Raw genomic sequence first — 16,815 nt, 5'->3', positions numbered from 1 at the left:
CACCCATTCATTCATTTCATTTATTCATTTAACATTCATTTCACAGAATCTGTAACTTTTTCATTGGTCAAGTAGATGATAGTATGTCTTCAGATAGAGGCCCCATCTATCATACTGTACATGCCATCAAAGTGCTTGATGCAGTCTTACTTATACTTATATATTGCAAAAAATGTAGAAAATTAATTATTCATAATTTTGCTCTCACTGACCTTTATAAGGAGACTGTAGGACTTTCTAGACTTCCTTTGATTTTGGTGAAGCATGAATGTAACTTCATCCAGGTGACGTCAGTGAACTAGCCAAAGACTGTTGTTTGGACGTACTTGCTTGTGTTGTTCGGATTGTTCTGTAGAGTCCTCACTCTCCTGCTGGGGAAATGAGGGAATGAAAGCTTCATCTGTAGATTGAATCCTTTTTCTTCTCTCGATCCTTCATGTTTGTCAGTTAAAGGGAAATACACTTAAAAAATAGATAGGTAGACCTTCACCAGGACTTTAAAAACAAAAATGTCGGCGTCCGTACCTTCAACAGAATATATCTGACTCTAATCACCTATTCTAAATTCCAAGGATCACCTCTTTCCAAAATTTGATTGAAATCTGTTCATACTGTGATGAGATAACCAGCCAAACCAGCAAAAAAAGACATGAAATGAAAGGGAAAGGGAAAGAACACATTTTGCTGCTGCTGCCGCGTGATGACTCTGGATATCCAATTTGATCAGTTTTCTGAGTTGCGTTTGTCTAGAAAGGGGCTGAAATGGGCATAAGGGGCACTGACGTTGTGCTTGAGGCAGATGTACCTAACGGGTTAAATTGGAAACTGTGTAAATGGGGTCACATGTCTGGATGTTCACACCCTGTTAAACACACTGTTGTGCTATGGTTCCATTTAAAAAGGGAAACCAATGCAGTGACAGGTCTTGGTTGTGGACATCTTTCTTAGTTAACAAAATTGCACCAATACAGTAAACAGGTGGGGTTTTTTTGTTTGTTTTTTTAAGTTCACAACCACACCACACATATTAAAATCCCCTGCACTTCCTGATTATCTAGAGAACACTTGTAGTTCAACTTTAATTAACTCAGAAATCAGTTAGTGGTTGTGAAGGCCATTGTCTGACTGATACACAGTGAGTCATCAGAGTTTTTCAAGTAGTACTGGTGTCTCTTAACCAGTCATGTGACTGAAAAGCTCAGATAAGTCCAGTGTTCTATTTATTATCTTGTCTGCTATGATGTTGAGTGCAACTGCAATGGTGAATTATTCTCATTGATTTTGTTGCCATTGAATCAGAGTATTCAGTCATTACACACATAACCTAACAATTGCAAGCTAGGGTTTGTACTGTGCAGAATATATCGGTATACATACTTTCCATAAACATATGCTAAAAACAATAAAAAAATGAATAACTGTATAGATATTCAGACATTCACATCCTAGAAGCAAAGAAATTGAATTGAACACTTTGTGAAATCTTGAGTACAGTGATTACATAATCATTCATTCTTTCATCTCTTAAAGATGAGAGAGATACACACTTTATTTATCCCAAAGGAAATAATGTATGAGATGACCGTGATCTTCTCATCTGTCCCAAGTTATGCTGGAGTCCATTCCTGCCGACTGTGTGTGAGAGGGGAGATACACCTTGGGTGAGACGCCAAGTTATCGCAAATTAAAAATGGGAACCATTTGCCTCCATTCCTCAGGCATCTTCTCACTATCTAAGATCCTGTTGAACAACCCAGTCAGAAACTCTACTGCCACCTCTCCTAGACACTTCCAAACCTCTACAGGTATATCATCAGGACCGACTACCTTCCCACTCTTTATCCTCTTCAATGACCTCCTCACTTCATCCAGACTAATCTTTGCTTCATCCTGGTCCACAACAGTCACCTCTTCTAGTCTTTGTTCTCTCTCATTTTCCACGTTCATCAACTCTTCAAAGTACTCTTTCCATCTTCCCATCACACTACTGGCACCTGTCAATAGACTTCCATCCCTATCCTTAATCATCCTAACCTGCTGCACGTCCGTCCCATCTCTGTCTCTCTGTCTTGCCAATCTGTATAGATCAGTCTCTCCCTCCTTACTGTCCAACCTAGCATACAAGTCATCATAAGCTTCTTGTCTGGCCTTTGCTACCTCTACCTTCACATTACGCTGCATCTCCCCGTAGTCCTGTCTACTCTCCTCAGTCCTCTCAGTGTCCCACTTCGTCTTAGCTAACCTCTTTCTCTGTATACACTCCTGTACCTCCTCATTCCACCACCAAGTCTCCTTATCTACTTTCCTTCCAGATGACACACCAAGTACTCTCCTACCTGTCTCCCTGATCACATTAGCTGTAGTTGTCCAATCATCTGGCAGCACCTCCTGACCACCCAGAGCCTGTCTTAACTCCTTCCTAAAAGTCATGCAACACTCTTCCTTTTTCAGCTTCCACCATTTTGTTTGTCTGCTCTGCCTTTGCCCTCTTCATCTTCCTCACCACCAGAGTCATCCTACACACCACCATCCTATGCTGTTTGGCTACACTCTCGCCTACCACTACTTTGCAGTCACTGATCTCCTTCTGGTTACACCGTCTACACAAGATGAGGTCTACCTGTTTGCTCCTACCACCACTCTTATAGGTCACACTATGTTCCTGCCTCTTCTGGAAGAAAGTATTCACTATAGCCATTTCCATCCTTTTTGCAAAGTCAACCACCATCTGTCCTTCTGCGTTCCTCTCCTGGATACCAAACCTGCCCATCACCTCCTCATCACCTCTGTTTCCTGCACCACTTCATCAAAGTCCAACCAGAATTTCTCCTTCTCCTCCAGCTCACATTCTACCTGTGGAGCATACCCACTAACAACACTGAACATCACACCTTCGATTTCTAGCTTCAGACTCATCACTCTATCTGACACTCTTTTTACCTCCAGGACATTTCTGACAAACTCCTCCTTCAAGATAACTTCTACTCCATTTCTCTTCCTATTTCTCCAGACTGGAGCATAAAATGACTGAAAATACACAATAACACCTAGTATTTTTAATGTTGTCCTCTATAAATTTCAGTGTGTTACGTAACTTCAGCGTTTCCAGACTGTGAGTCACCTACTCACTAATTTTGTCACTGTCTTGTCTATATTTAGACCTTCATTCTTCCTTCTATTTCTACTCTGTTTCACACATCCTCTAGGCTTGCACTAGGAGCTAATATGACGAAGCCACTGTGGCTCATTGTAAAAGAATTGAGCAAGCCACAAAAAGCCACACTCTGTGTCCAAGACAGTGGTGCAGTGCGCGGATGACCAACGCTCGTTGCAAGGGGGCATGGGGGGGATACCCCCAAAGGAGGGTCCGGGGGGCCTTCCCCGGGAAATTTTTTAGAAAACGGGGCTTAACTATCTTTATTTCTATCCTACTTTATGCAGGTATAAATGTGAGATTCAACAATTGAAAACTTGCATTCGTTATGTGAAGATACACTCATACAAAATTTTAGTCAATGTTTACTTGTAAGTTTTACTTAGACTAGAAGACATTTTAACTTTGACTGCGACACTTTGATTTTAATAAATTTGATTCTTGGTATTACTCAATGTTTACTTGTAAGTTTTACTTGGACTAGAAAACATTTTAACTTTGACAACCATCACCGCCAACACCATTGATATGCCATAGTTTAGTTTAGTTTTTTTAATTCGATAACATGATTTTTCATTTCAATTTAAAAAGGCATGAAAAACAGCAAGGGAGGTGAATACACATTTACATGCATCACTGGTTATTCCTGCCGGTCATAGGGATTAAAAGTCTAAGACTACAAAAAGCATTCACCTTTTGTTGTTCAATTAGAATTTTAACACAAACTCTACTTTTTCTATTTTCTATTTTTCTACTTTTTCTACTATTTTCCAATGAAAAACTCTGTTTTTCATTGGACGAGAGGAGGTTATGACCCGAGTGCATGTTTAATGATTGGGAGCGTTCGGGCCACTTCGGCTATTTCCGTCGGCATGCCGACGGAAATAGTTTTCATGTACTTGTTTGCATGTATGTATGTATTATTATTATTATTATTGTTAATAATAATATTTAGCTCTAACCTTATTGAAGGTTACTATAACCTTTTTAAATAAGGTTATAGTAACGTTTACAAAATATTTTAAAAGTTACTATTCATCCATTTTTTTGTAGACAAGATGATGGCAATCATCTCATCAACAGCCACTTAACCGCCTTGCTCATTGTGGGGCATTTTCCTTTCTCTTTTTTCATTTATTCATCATCTAAACCCGCATCATCTACTGTTGCGGGTTGCAGATTGCCGGAGCTTGCTATTCTAGCGGACTTGGGGCGTGAAGCAGGGGACACTCAGGGCGTGATGCCGGTGCATTGCGTAGCCACATGTAGGTCAAACAAACGTACACATTCACACCTACGGTCAATTTGGGACCGGTCAATTAACCAGAAGCGCATGTTTTTTTGGAGGGTGGGAGGGAACGTCCACAAACATAGTCATGTTACAGTATGTACACATTGGTTGAAATAACTATATATGAGTAAATTAAATAAAAGGTTCAGAAAACAAATACACAGCAAATTGATTCCAAAAATGAAATAAATAATAAGCTTCTCAAGGAGATTTTAAGCATTTCTCTGTAGAAAACAGTGAAGGCCACAGATCTGTTAATATGTGGTAATCGCAGCCCTTTGAGATTAAGTGAACATACATATAATTAGTCTCCGACAGGCTTGAAAACTCCAGTGAGGTTGAAAGGGAAGTAGGCCGGAGGAAAACCTTGAGCTCGATGTAGAATTTCGTCACGTTCGGAGTGGAAGGATTCGACTAGGCTGGGTGTTGTAGTGAGCTTCATTCTGATGATGAAGATGAAGTTGTAGTGAACTGGAGGACAGAGTTTTTGTTGGAACATTGAGAGGCTTCCTGGCTTTCTTTAATATGACGTCATTATGTCATTTGAAGGGAGATGAGTGGGCAGACGGGGAAAGAAAGGTGAGACGGGTTGGGACGGTCTTGAAGTCATCTGCAGATGTAGTTTTTAATGGAGCCTTAATACTGACTGACTATCACACACTGATCAGTGTTGTGACTGTTGCTCTCGTCTGATCTGAGAGTCGGGGTGCGTTTGTCATGACTTGGATCATGTCACACGCAGACAGAAGGGGATGCCACCCAGGACTCTCTAAGATCTGAAGGCCAGGCCTGTCTTCTTACATGACTGCTTTGTGTTCCATCCCCCCGGCCCCCCAGGTCAGCTGAGTGACGGACAGCTCACAGACTCGCTCTGTAAACCTTCCAACGCCTGTGTGTGAGCGCCCTGCCTCCAGAAGGCCCCACGACACATGACCTGTGAATATTTCATGCATGTTGTGAGGATATTTCTGCTCTAGAAAAAAGCAGAAACTTTTGCTCCTACCGTTGGTTAGAAAGAACATTTTCGAAAAGCTATCTCTGACAATGATTTTCTTTCTAATGCAGTTCGATAAAGAGCATGGCTGCGTTTAAAGGGATAAAATCAAAGCTACTTATTTTTCTTCTTATTTGTTCCATTCATCCATTGGGATTTGTTTGTTGTCTTTTCAAATATAATTGAACAAGCGCTTCCTTTTTCTTTCTGTCCGGTCAAACAGAGTGGTTTGTAAGAAATAAAATGGAACAGCCTTCATGAAGGCCTTGTTGTGTTTCGTCTTGCTTAACCGGGTTATAATGCTTCGTTGAGACAGTTAATTAGCTGTGCTGGATTGTTTTTCACTCCTACATTCACTCAAAGGTCAAGGCTGCTATATGCTGTTTATCAAAGTTTAACTTCACAAAAATTTTATTTATAGAATTCCCCCAAAGCTGGTTGAATCTAAATGAACTGGTTGACTCATTTCAATTCTGTTGTGGCTTAACTGAAAATATGGTTTAGAGCAAACCTGTCATTAAATCACGACAGCCCTGCAGCGTCTATAAAAATTTCTGCATTAATATGTTTGGTATTTTCGAGCATTTCCCAAACATCTTTCTGTTTTTCACCCAGTTTTGTCTAATATGTTTGCTTATTGATTAATGTCAATTAGAGGGTATAAGCATACTACATTGTTTTATATCAGCCTCGAAGGTTTCTTCTGATTGAATGACATGCTTTGATTTGTCTCCAACTCTTCATTTTAGGTTGTCACTGGGGATCAATCCCTGTGCCTCGAGCAGCTCGTACTGGTGCTGCGTGACAGATCTGTAAACACTTATTTAATTCTGTCGCTGGTGCACATTTATCTCTTTATGTCATTTAACATTCCTATAGTTTCAATTTCTATGGCGGCACTGTGGCACAATGGGTAGCGCTGTCGCCGCGCAGCAGGGCGGTTCGAGTCTTGTTCTGTGCGATGTCTGCATGTTCTCCCCGTGTCTGCGCCGGTTCTCTCTGGGTTCTCCGGCTTTCTCCCACGTCCAAAAAAAAGTTTTAGGTTAATTGGCCGTTCCAAATTTCACGTAGTGTGTGTTACCGTGCATGGTTGCCCTTCTCTGTGTGGCTCCAGAGCGTCCTCCGCATCACGCCCTAAGCCAGCTAGGATAGGCTCCATTTCCCCGTGACCTGTAACGGCGGATAAAATTGGTGAAGGAAATGGATGGATAGTTTCAATTTCAGTATTTAGTCTCCTCTACAATAGGGAGCTTTTCTTCATCATCATTATTACATGATAGAAGAGACATAGATGTAAATCGTTGTTCAGGCAGTCTGTTAGCCTCCTGATACATCTTGGTTTCCCACTGAAACGTCAAGGTGGAAGTTGAGCAGTGAGAAGTAGAATCTAGTTAAACTACTGCATATTCAGGCACACATCTGGGAAAACAATCCATCATATCCAGATCATATTTTTCTGTCACTGCTCTAAACTTCACATCTCAAATGTTGAAGCCATGGCGTACAGCTTGCGCATCAGTAACTGTGCACACACCAGTGTGTTCTGCTCGTCGTGAGTCGCTGGTTGTGCTGCAGCCTCTCCTCAGCAGCGTCTGGTCCAGTCTTTGTCAAAGTAGCGTTAATTAGCCCAGCGTCCGCTCTGGCATGTCTGAGCGCCATATGTCCATGTGGACCACAGCAGAGTAAAAGACCCATTACTCCCAGCCAGGAGGCCACAGAGATACAATACTGTGGATTGAGTTTTCCAGATCTCTTAAGCCTCTTCTCTCCACTGAACAGGCTGGCCAGCTAATCCAGCTGATTAATAATTGAAAACTGAGCTTGCTTGCAACAAACATCGGCATTCCAGCCACTTGTCCAGCTGTGCTGTCTCAGACTTTTTTACACTTAAGAGTTCAAGTCGTGTTCAACACATGGAGCGCCAGAGGAAAGACGTACAGGGAGGGAGAGTATTGACAAAGCCCCTCAGAAGGAACGTTCCCAGATCCATGTTTCCATTAATAACAGCAGCTGTCCTGAATGTCAGCGCTACAACCATCCAGGGCCAGCGCTGCATCATGGACATACCGTCTAAACTGCTCACTGTCCTGTTTTTCAGCCATTTATGGTAGCAGCTGTCAGTTTGTAGGTTATTGCTACAGTGCTGCCTCACATCCTTCTGTTCGCAGGGAGATTCCCACACATGACACAATGATCCCATCCCCTCGAGTCTGAACACACATCCCCGATGGTCCTATCACTTATCGTTCTGCCACGTGCCTTTTGCCTGTCTCCTCCGCCCGTCCTCCAGTCTGACCATAATTCCACCGCTTTGCAGGAGCCTCAGCTCAGCAAACCCTCTGAACAGCTTTGTCTCTACTTTTCAAATAGTGGAGATGTTAGATTAAATAGGAGGTTGATGCTATTTAAGTCGGAGAACAGTAAACCTAAATTTAGGGCTGTCACCTTCTCGTTTTGAGTTTATCTATTGATTACCGTTAAGTTTAGTCTTTCAGACAGAAGGAGAGACAAGAAGCAAAGATGCTGCTGGAAGTGAAAAGCAAGAGCATTTATGAAGGCACTTAAAATCTGGTCTCCTCTTCATCATGCTGTGTATTCCAGGTCAGACTTCAGGCTGTTCAGACCACAAGGGGAGGTCACACACATTTCTTTTATTATAAATAGCCTCTCCATATCTGGAAAATTGCATCTCTTTTCATGGAACTTTACACAAAAATGAACAATAAATGTTTCTCACTTGCTTCCATGTTAACATGATTTTTAAAAGTGAGATAGAATGGTGATCTTCTCTTCTGGAGCACAAATCCACAACAGTATACATCACACTAGGCAAAGAAATGGAGGATATGCCAAATACCAATGCATCTGCACTATAGTCTTTTGGTTTTTGTTTTTATCCGGTTGGATATTATCTCTTAGGTTAGGATATATTTCTCACTGCCATCTGGTAAGAGTAAACATCATAAATCTACTAAGAAATCATTGAAAAGGGATGCATCCCATAATTGTAGAACTTGCCTGAGAAGTACCACGCAGTATAAACCATGTTTTCCTCCATACCAAAGTAATCCATTAAACAGATGGATGTTCATGAGTTGATATAATGCAGAAAAAAATATGCTAATTCTTGTAATGTTGCTAATTTGCCATAGACCCTCATTTAATTGACTAAATAGTTCAGAACAAATCAAAATTATATTGCAGTGTGCGTATTTTTAATGAAATGGAATGTCAGGCATTTCGCATCTGAATTGATGTGAAGCGTAAAGTGTTCATTTAGCATCATCAGATGAGTTACAAGGTACAGAGCTTGTGTTTCTGACTCGTTGATGAAACCCAGCCGGGGGATCTGATTACGAACACAAGGCTGGAGATGAAGCTGCAGCGGGAAAAATGGAGCAACATTCACCCCTCAGCCTCACAGATGAGAGATAAATTGGTGGTGACCTCGTGCTAATGTGTTTGCTGGGAATGTGATACTTTATTTGGGTTTTAATAAATGTGGTCATGAACTTGGGACCCTGGAGGTGGTGTTTCTACCACAGGATTGAATGTGAGGGTTGGGTTTTGTTTTTGTTTAGTCGACCAGCTAGAAATCTGGATAGTCTGTCCTAAGGCTGAACTTCTTGATCGAGCTCAATGGAGCATTCCTTGTTTCTTCCTGCCTGAAGCAGCTTCAGTGGGAACATGCTGTACGGTGGGCTTGAGAGAACAAATGAAAGGTGTTACATCCTCCACTATTATTACCAAGAGCAAATGTTCTTCACAAAGTAGATGTGCTCTCAGAGATGTGCTTGCAAAATGATAACTGTAACAGTGAGAAGTGTAGAAAGAAAAGAAGACTTCCGGGTACACCAGTGGCGTTATGAAGAGGAAGAAAGGCAGCATCGTAACCAACAGTGCTTACTCAGCACCATTGATTGGTGCGTGATGCACGTGATGTGGAGGAGCTGCAGGTCGCCACTTTGTCATCATCTTGAGGCTTACTCAGGGCTGTAGGATTTGCAGTCAGATGAAACGTGTACATTGAATGACTGTGTGTGTGTGTGTGTGTGTGTGTGTGTGTGTGTGTGTGTGTGTGTGTGTGTGTGTGTGTGTGTGTGTGTGTGTATGGACCAGGTTGGATTTTCATGCCTCGCTTAGATGCATGTCTGTGAGCGGCTGCAGCTTCTCAGCTACTTAAGACAAAGAAATGAAGTCTCTTCATCTGCTCTAGGACATGGGCTGAGGGTTGCGTGATCTACACTTCAGTGAGAGTGGACACAAGCAGGTAGATCCATCTGGTGTGTGAGCATGGTCTGAACACACATACACACACACATACACACACTTCACGTGCAAACACGGTTTTCGGTGTCTTCACCTGTCAGATCTCACATGTGACCCCAGTAGAAAACACAGATGCCACTTCAGCCAGGAGCAGAGCTGTGAAGTGCAGTGACTGAACGCTGAGCTCAGGCGTCAAAGCCTGCACTGCTGTTTAATAATGCATCAGGTTCCAGTGCTGCTGGTCCTAGAACAGGGTGGCGGAGGGCGTGGGTTTTAGTGCCCTGGTTGGTGAGGATTTTAGCATCCTTATGATAAAAGTCCACATGGCGTAGAGACTGATTAATTCCCATTTGAGCTCTTATCCCGTGGATTAAGCAATCCATGAGCTGGTATTAATTAATCAAAGCATGTTCAGGATCAGAAAGGCAATTTATTGAAAAGGAATGGGAGATTATGCTGGAATTATTTATATCTCGCTCTGCTAGGTTTTGATGTTGGAAATAGCCTCATCAGGGTTTGTGCTCAACATCGACTCTGCATTGCAGTGGGGGGGGTCAGATTGGCACAGGTATCGGTGGAGCGCTGCGTTTCGTCCTGATTTCACTTCCCCTCCCCAGTGTGTGAGGGGAGATTTCATATCTGTTAATGGTTTTCACCAGACAAACACAGTCCTGTCAAAATGCACCATTTTCTCTGGTCACATAAATTTATTGGTGCTGAGGCGGGGAAAAAAATGACTGTAATTACTGTCACACTGTACTCCAACCCATTTTGGTCTGTACCAACTGCTGAGTGACCTTCTTATGGAGGTGTGTTTGTGTGTTTTTTCCTCATTTGAGGGGAGAATAGAGAATTGCTTTCGTTCTGTGAATTGTAAATGGCTGCTGCTGGTTATCTGCAACTTAAACCTACAAGTAGGTGCGTGGACAGGACCAGTAGGTGGAGAATTGGACCACAGTGTGTCCTTTACTTATTTAAAGATGTGTGGAAGCAATTAGTGATGATCGTGATGGTGAGTGGTCAGTGTTTTAATTCAGTTCAGATTTCATTCAGTTTGAAGGGAATCAGGTGTGAAGTGAGGAGGGGGATCCAGGGATGGGTCTCATAATTTTTTTTTTTCTTTTACAAACTCACTCCATCCATCCATCCATCATGGTGGTGTTTCTGGAGCCGATCCCAGCTGGCTACGGGTGAGATGGGGTACACCCTGGACGCCCTACCAGTGCATATTATTCTTTACTTTTTATTACATCCTGCTTCAAAGCGGTGATGTATTGTAATTGTCAGTGTTTGTGTGTTCGTTCGTTAGTTTGTCCATCAAATATCTTCGTAACCGTTGCAGATAGAAAGATTAAATAAAAAGCACATACTCAAGCGGCAAAGGGGATGAAAATGAGATGACCTTGACCTAGAGAAAACTAGGTCAAATTTCAACTTTTGTACACTCAGGAACTGGATAAGATAGAAAGACGAGGGAGAAGGCTAGTGTGATTAAGACCATAGATCAAAGCTAGTGCTTTGATCTATAAAAGTTTTTCTTTCCTCCTTATTTTTCTTCCAAATCCAAAGAAAAAAATTAACACACAAAAAAAAAAAGCTCTGAAAGTTTTATATCTAAAATATCAGCTACCAGAAGCAGTGTGAAAAACACTTTGTGGTCATTACTAAACACACTCTGTTTCCCTTTGCAAATAATTAGCATTTTTCTCTGGAATCATAAACACCTTGATCTGCAACTTGACTTACTGATGAGTTGCACCACGCCAAACCATAACTGTTAAATTGCATATATATATATATATATATATATATATATATATATATATATATATATATATATATAGGTTTTGAAGAGAATTCCTACCAAATAAAAACGATACAAAAATGTTTTGGGAGTAGAGATGAATTGGAAGGCTCTGGCTTAGACATTATGTTAATATCTAACCTCCTGTCAATACAGGAAGCAAATATTTACTGGAAAGTGTCTCCTTTCTTTTTTTTTGCTTCCTTCCTTGTGCATGAAGTCATAAAATTAAATAAAACAAATGGCGCTTTCATGTAATTCAGGTGATATTTCAGGATTTCTTAGTGAAGATGAAGCAAGTGGCTGAAAATCAGAGCAAGAGAGTTAGCAGACTCTTAATGTGCTGTAAAAAGTAATAAAGCTAGAAATATAACGATACAAAATAGTCTCTCTGGGTTAATGAATGCGAGCATCGTCCACACAAACGCTCCCTCCAGCAGCTGATAATACAGTAGATATGGCATATTTCCACTTTATTAGCTCATAAAGCTCACTCTCCTTCTCCAACAATTCACACGGAAGCAGTCCTTAAAGGCGAGTCAGCAAGGTGTCACCGCTTATTATAGGTGATGAACTGTAAACTCTGTTACACAAGAGAGTTCTTGGCCTCTCAATGGAATCGTTGACACACTGAGTCTTCTGGTTCCTGTCTGGCAGTTTACTTAAGTCCACTTCTTTGGTGAAGGCAGGATGGACTGGATTCCCTCCAACATACCCCATGTTGTCATTGCACAATTGTACTGTACCCTCCCTCTGACCCCACTTTGGACGTAAATGCCTCTCTGCTTCCAAACACAATGGAGCAGCAGAGCCTTGACTAAATGTCTGCATCACTGGCAAGTTAATCCCAGCTGCTTCATCGTAAACCGACCCTTAGATCATCACCTCCAAAGCGATCGGAAATACGAGTAAAGCATCAACAAACTGTACTGTAGATGCATGTGTGCAATCATGACAAGACATTATCTGTCATTGCTGGTGTCGGCAGTACATATAGACACACTTCACACTGCGTTCGCCGCTCAGAACTTCTCCATCTTGTGCCTGGAGATAAAGGTTGTGTCGCCACAGAAGAGATTCTTACCACGGTGTCACTTTTCATTCAGATCCACTTGACGTGACAGATCTAGAGAAGCGTATAAACCAAACCATTACTGCTTGTGTCCTAGGTGATACCTGTACAGCAAGAAGTGGAACAAGTTAATGTATGTACAATGTAAACTATTCACACTGCAGTATTTTCCCCACTATAAGGCGCACCTAAAAGCCTTTATCTTTATCAAAAGCTGACAGTGCACTTTATAATCCAGTGGGCCTTATTTTTGGAAAAAAGTTTTGAAATAGGACATTCATTGAAGGTGCACCTTATAGTCCAGTGTGCCTTATAGTGCAGAAAATACTTAAGTTATGTAAGATTTTATTCATGTTGTCACATGACTCCTGAGTGTCTCTGGCTCTAGTTTGAATCCACCTCTGGTAGCAGGTTATGAATCTGTGTCGACATGAGGAGCACTTAATCCCCCTGAAAGAAGAGCGAGAATGTCGTCATGTCAACAGAATCCCCTGTAGAAAATGAACTACACACAATATGAGGTTTAATATCATGTCAACATTAGCGATTTTAATATGAGTTATTGTTTTACTTTGGATTTTTTACATTTAAAATTCACCAATAAAATATAAAAACCAAACATCTAACCCATTGTTCTTCAACCCCTAAAATGTCTTCAGATTGATTGTAGTCATCCTGCTTGAAGACAAACAGACTGACACTGATGATAATGACGATGTGATTTTCTTTTCAATTCCTTTCTTGTCTCGAGATTGAATATGATTGTAAGCTGGTGATTTGTAATTTAGACAAAAAACCAAAACTGAAATTTTCATATATAAAAAGTCATCATCGTTCTGCAAATTACTTTGTGTTCATTACTTAAATGTGACTTTGAGAATATGAGTGATGGTGCTGGTTTTTTTTAAAAATTTTCTCAATGTGCTAGTCGACATAAAGCAGTAGTTGAAGATTAGCTCTTTGCTCTCGAAACGTCCTCTAAATTCAGACCTTTCGTTACCCTTTACCAATAATTCACATTATTCTAAAACCCTCCTGTGATTTGGATAACGTACTCAGAAGCGTTTTAGTTTCACCGTTGGATTAACAGCTCAGCTCTGCTCAGGATGAATGCTTGGTGTTCTTTACAAAGAGATTCCGTCGGTCATGGTCCTAGTTTTCCGAGGAGGATTCATGTTCATTGCAGATCATTATCATAACTTGTCACCTACACTATGTGGGAGCGACACAGGACGGATGCAGCACACACACCCTGAGCTGCTGCTGGATAGAACACACACACACACACACACACACACACACACACACACACACACACACACACACACACACACACACACACACTACATAATCTGATGTGTCCCTGCGTGCTCTGTATATGCCGCACTGAATAGTTATTTGTTTTAAAAGACCGATACACATTAGATATGAAGAAACGCAGTGGAAGTGAAAGCGCAGTGCAGATGAGAATGAGAGGAGATCAAACCGACACATCAGGATGACGAGAGCAAGTAAGACGGAGATGGAGGGAGGGAGAGAGGGCGGGTGATATAGAGGGGCAACCCCCCTTCCTAGATGAGGGATTCCTTTACTGCAGTGATCAGCAGTCCCCCATCTACCTCCTCCTCTCCTCCTCCTCTCCTCCCTCCATCTGCTTGTCCTCACACTCACGGCTTATCTGCTTCTTTCCCTTTTTGCCTTCTTTAGTTTCCCTTCAGCCCTTGCTTCTCTCTTTACTAAGTTGCTGTTCCTTTTACACACACACACACACACACACACACACACACACACACACACACACACACACACACACACACACACACACACACACACACACACACACACACACACTTTCATTTGTCACGTTTCAGCATTGGTGAGGGGGGGTGGTGTGTCTGCAGCTTACAGTAAATGCAGCACATGGCTAGAAGTGCTAGCGTGCTCGAGACTCGCAGCGTTTTACTCCAGTCCTCATTTATCTCTATTGCTCCCCTGCTGCTGCTCGATTTATCCTGGCATTCTCCACATCCCCGTCTCTCTTCCACCACTCCATCCGTCCATCCTCCCAGTCATCCTCGATGCCAGTCTTTCTATTCTTCCCCCAGTCTCTACGACATTGATTCCAAGGTTGCTGTGCTATTGACTGCTGCTACACTGCTAAATATTTCAGGCGGCGTTTCAGGAGGTTGTGTGCTGAAGGGTGAGGAAGGGAGTGGACGGGGAGGTTCTGCAACTACCGCTGACAAACAGGCTGGCGAACAGACGACGGCACACGCCACCTGCAGAGGCACACACACACACAAACACACACACACACACACATACATGTCGCCACACAGATGGATGTATGCAGAGTCATATTTCAGTATGTCTGCAGTGCTGCCAGTGTGTGGGCTGGGTCTGGGGATGCTGTTGGCATCTCTCCTCCTGGATTCAGCTGTTGTCAGTGAATGCATCAGGCAGGGGCTGCACTATTCTCTGCAGACTGTGCAGTTTATTCTTGACTGGCCAAAATGCCTTTCTCAGCATGTCATCTGATTAGAAACCTAAGTACTGTTTGGGCTCTTCTCGGTATCGCCACGCAGAAACACATTCTATCACAGGATTCCTACAACATTCAGTCATTATGTTCATCTAAAAAAAAACAAACAAACATGTTTTTAATCACAAAAAAATCTTTTAATCACAACCACTGACCTCTGATTTCTGTGGTTTCAAGATGTAGAAACAAAAGTCTGTGTCTACGATCTCTTCCCAAGCCTCTCAGTCTGTGTTGCATTGCCTGCTTGGGTAGAGAAACGTCTTATTAAAAAGCAGCAGCCAAAAATCCTGAGCTGGCAGCACACACTTAGCACCTCATCACTCATGAAGTTCATTGATAATCCGCATGAATTTTCTGGATGGAAAATCATAGATGACTGTCATTATGCTCATCTAAAAAAATGATCCCTTCCACATCATCATTAATTGTGCTTGCAGATCACTGCAGAGTTGTGATTGGACGTCACAGGACAGACAAGTACATTCATTCAAGAGATCGAGGCTGCTGTGTCTTGTCAGATGCATGCTGGGAATACCAGATTTTTCTATTTTAACCATGACTAGTAAAGTTCATCAAATGACTCAAAGCTAAACAAATTCTCAAATTTGGACTTTCTCCACACAGGCTGCTTGTACTTTATGAACTGCAAAAACAAAATCCCAAACTGTTCTGTGAATACGACGGTAATCGGACTCTTGGGCCAGATCTCACACTTGCATTACCTGGACCTCTCACGAGACATGCGTCGGGAAAAGAAAAGAAAAAGCATTCTTAGCCTCCTTTGCTGTTGTTTGTAACGCAGAGATTTCTGTAGCATCTGCACCAATGAGTAATGAGATGAACAGGCAATGATGAGCTAGAGAATTCACAGCGCTTGTCTTTATCTCATAGCCACATATCCGTAAAGCATCCTTACAGAGACATCCCATAAACAGTAATGCCTATGCATAAATACACCCACTCTCTTTCCAGGCATGTTGTGTTAGTGCTCATTGATGCAGAGGTGTGCGTGTGTGTTTGTGTGTGTGTGTGCATATCGTAAATCTGACATCAGTACAGAGTGAGTGTCTGCCAGATGCTGAGTGTCCTCTTGTTAGGTCTGATTGAAAGCATTGATGTTGTGAAAAATAATTTGCTGCCTCTAGGATCTTAAAGGTTAATGAACATGTGTGGGATTCCACATCTATATGTATAAACATGGCACGAATGACGTGACCGCAGGCACCAGTTGTTAAATATGAGCAATGCAGCTGGCACAGAAACGTTGCTTTGTTTGTGATGCCGTCGGAGGTATGCTTGCTTTGTGGCGTATGCACGTTATAAAAGTTGAATTACACCGACGGGATCCGACAGCCGTCTCACCCTTTAAAGGTTCCACTGCAGCTCAGCAGAAATCGTCACGAGCTCTGAAGCCTGGAAGAAACGCAGTGCATATGGGCACTCCCACTTCTGCTGGGCTGACAGCATAGACTAGCAACAAAAAAAGAGGGTTTCCCCAAGCTCTCCTCCCTCCCTCCCTTCCTCTCTCCCTCCCTCCTTTACTCAGTCACTCCAGTCTATGACACAAGTGGAGAATTCATGCTGAACCACATGGTTGTTATTCAGGCTGACTTCTTCTGCCTCTCCGTTGGCGGTGTTTCCCTCTCAGTAATGGTTATTGTTCCTGGATGAGGAAGTGTTTGGACATCT

At 42.1% G+C, this 16,815-nt stretch overlaps 1 protein-coding gene across 2 annotated transcripts in view; it reads left to right on the top strand.

The window, feature by feature from the left end:
* The window catches only part of mcu (mitochondrial calcium uniporter), a 58,033-nt gene that overhangs the window by 34,175 nt on the left and 7,043 nt on the right, over positions 1–16,815 (top strand). The gene's annotated exons all lie outside the window — the stretch shown is intronic.

Source organism: Antennarius striatus, chromosome 11, assembly GCF_040054535.1.
Source record: "Antennarius striatus isolate MH-2024 chromosome 11, ASM4005453v1, whole genome shotgun sequence".
NCBI classification, from domain to species: Eukaryota; Metazoa; Chordata; class Actinopteri; order Lophiiformes; family Antennariidae; genus Antennarius; species Antennarius striatus.
This window is presented reverse-complemented; position numbering and strand designations above follow the sequence as displayed.